Here is a 3,701-nt window from a genome sequence, read left to right as displayed (position 1 = left end):
GCCTTACGTTCCCAAGTGTCCCCAGCAGGAGTGATGATCAGACATTTTTGCATGTGTCGTCTTTTAATAACGAGAATTGTTTCAAGTCGCTTATGAAGGCGGCTACCCAGTTTTAAAATTTAAATCACCTGTTGAGGGTGTACAAAGTCTTATCTACAGTCATACTCATTGGACAGATTTGCATTTGCGAAATATACCAATAGCAAGCAGCCTTATTATTCCTGGTCTTTCACATAAAGGTTCTATTCTGCAGTGAGAATTGAATAGTGTGATTAAAGACTGCACTGTAATTTTAAGTTGAGATTCATTATTTTTAGATTCTGGGCATGACGATTTTCCTGCGTTGGATTTAAGGTTCTTCGCGTTTTAATTTACAGAACAAGAAAGCATGATGAAAGTTATTTGTGGGCTGGGGATGTGGCTCGGAGGTAGAGGGCACGCCTAGCATGCGTGAGGCACTGAGTTCTATCCTCAGCACCACATAAAGTAAAATAAAGACATTGTGCCTACCTGTAACTAAAAATTAAATATTAAAAAATTATTTGTTTCAGCTCCATATATTTACAGATGTGGATAATCTGCAAATATCTAACCAAAATTAAAATGATGGAAGATAGATTAATTTGGTATAAAGTCTGAATTAGTATTGAAAGAAAGCTTAATGTTGCAATACATAAACTATGCAACTTCTTGGAGGACTTTCTATGATTGATTTAAATGGATAGGTTTAAATTGAGATTTGGAGCCGGGCTTGGTGGCACACTCCTGTAATCCCGAGGCTGAGACAGGAGGATTGCAAGTTCAAAGACAGTCTCTGCAACAGCGAGGTGCTAAGCAACTCTGTGAGACCCTGTCTCTGAATAAAATACAAAATAGGGCTGGGGTTGTGGTTTAGTGGCAGAGTGCCCCTGAGTTCAATTCCCTGGTACCAAAAAAAAAGGGGGGGGGCTGGAGATGTATGTTGGTGGGTAAAGCTCCCCTGGGTTCAATCCCCAGTACCTAAATAAATTGAGATTTGGATACCAATTAATTACAACGATTCCAAAAATTTTGAAGACATTTGTTTACCTTATCAAGTATTTAAAATAATCACTTTATAGTGTGTGAGCACTTCATTTGTTGCTCAAACTTGCACAAATTTCTGTTACTTATGTTTTCTAATATTCCACAAATTTGGCCAAAGAGACAAGGAATGACAGAAATTAGGTAGGTTTCAGCAGTTAAGAGTTTAGCTTTAATATAACCAAAAGAATATTTAATATAACCAAAGAAACTGGAGTAGTATTAACAAGACTTTTTTTAAAAAAGTTGTTGAAAATGAAAAGGATACTCTTTGTTGTTAATCTGGAAAATTTGAGATATATTCTACCAAATGATACTTGGTAATATCTGACTTTTATTTAAGTAATTCTTTCTCAGCATGGTGGCTATTACATTACTCATTATTGACACATAATAGTAAAAATTATTTAATAGACATGCAGTAATTATTAGAGAATACAACTTTTATAATATTAATATACTAAGCTCATTATGAACATATGTTAAGAGCATATGTTAAAAGCCTCTTTAAAACATTTACTGGGACAGGTGATTATATAGGAACTTGGATATTGGCTTATGAAACTTTTTGTTTGGGGGAACATATTAAAAAGACAAGAGGTTCTACATGTATTGAACAATCAGAGATGGGAAGTTTTACAAGTTATTAAATAATTAGTATATGTGTTATAATTAAAACTGCTTATAAAAGGCTTAGACTTTTTAAAAAAATAAATGAGAATCTTAAGACAATGAGAAGCATGGTAACTTTAGTATTAACACATATATTTGCTTAGGATTTTCCCTGTTTTATTTAGGTTATAAGAACACATGATCCTAGTTCTAAATAACTGCCTCCCACACCTAGCAACCGTATAAATACCAAACTTTCATTACTAATTGAGTTAAAGGAAGTCTTGTAAAACCAGATATTCTACTGTAGATGTTTTCCAAACTACAGACTACATAAGGGTGCCCCAAATGAAATTAGAAACAGTAGACTTATAGCCAATGTTGTAAGAGATTTGATGGGCCACCAGTTCCAAGAGGAGACTTGAGCTCTAGATGTTAAAAAAGTAACTAGGAATTTTAGAAATATAGAGGAATTCATATTCTCAGAAGAAAGAAATGTTTTAACTGTTGAGCCGGGGTTGTATCTCTGTGGCAGAGCACCTGCCTAGTACATGTGAGGCACTGGGTTCAATCCTTAGTCCCACATGAAAAAAAAAAAAAATAAAGATATGATGTCCATCTACAACTACAAAAAAAATTTTTTTTTAAATAATTCATTATGGGGCTGGGATTGTGGTTCAGTGGCAGAGCACTTGCCTTGCACCTGTGAGGCACCAGGTTTAATCCTTAGCACCACATAAAAATAAACAAAATAAAGATCTTGTGACCATGTATAACTAAGAAAAAATTTTAAAAAAGAATACGTTATATAATATATTCTGGGCAACAAAGATGAAGACAACTATGAAGGAATTTGTCATATACTTGACATAAATTATAATTCAGATAAATGGTTGGCATTGATTGCTTACCTAGCTGGTATAGCCAGAGGTGGAAATCCTGTGCTCTTGACATTGGATACCTAAATGAAGCAATTTTAAATGAAACATTTTACTTTAAACTTACTTTAAAATAATTTTGGTACAGGATTTTTTGGTTAAAAGTAAGCAGAAATTAAAGAGAAAGCATCAATGAATGCATAATACATTTCTGGATGGATAGGGAAATAACTTTGTGATCATGGGTTATGATAGAAGGGGCAAATCTAAAAAGAAAATAATAAAATATTAAGAGGAAATAAAGACATAGTATCTGGCTGCATTCTCACAAGCAACAGAAAAAAAATTTTTTTATTCTTTGCAGTACTGGGGATTTGAACCCAGAAGCATTCTACCTCTGAGTATCCCCAGCCCTTTCCAAAATTTTTTATTTTGAAACAGAGTCTCAAGTTGCTGAGGCTCCTTAATCTTCCTACTATAGCCTCTGGAGTCAACTGGGGTGACTCAGTGTACCACCAACCCCAGCCCTTGGACTTTATTTTCAATAATAGGAGTCAGACAAAAATCAATTTTAGTATATGTGCTGCCAAAGCAAGCGCAGACAAAAGTGAAAGTTAATAAAGTGTGTTGGGAAAAAAAAAATGAAAGGGCGAGATTTACAGATTTCTTCTTGGTTGTTTTGATTGGGTAACAGGAACAGGAATGTTAGACATGTTTGGCTTTTCCCCTACCCAATTACATGTTCTTGGATAAATTGTTCGCCATTTCTTTTCTTTCGTTTTTTTTTTTTTTTAGAGAGAGAGAGGGGTGAGAGAGAGAGAGAGAGAGAGAGAATTTTTAATATTTATTTTTTAGTTCTCGGCGGACACAACATCTTTGTTGGTATGTGGTGCTGAGGATCGAACCCGGGCCGCACGCATGCCAGGCGAGCGCGCTACCGCTTGAGCCACATCCCCAGCCCTCGCCATTTCTTTTCACAGATAAAAATTAATAGATCAGGGGCTGGGATTGTGACTCATGGGAGAGCACTCTCCTTGCACATGCGAGGCCCTGGGTTCGATCCTCAGCACCTCATAAAAATAAATAAAATAAAGGTATTGGTCCAACTACAACTAAAAAATATTTTAAAAGTTAATAGAACCAAATAAT

This window comes from Ictidomys tridecemlineatus, chromosome 10 (genome assembly GCF_052094955.1).
Source record: "Ictidomys tridecemlineatus isolate mIctTri1 chromosome 10, mIctTri1.hap1, whole genome shotgun sequence".
NCBI classification, from domain to species: domain Eukaryota; kingdom Metazoa; phylum Chordata; class Mammalia; order Rodentia; family Sciuridae; genus Ictidomys; species Ictidomys tridecemlineatus.
This window is presented reverse-complemented; position numbering follows the sequence as displayed.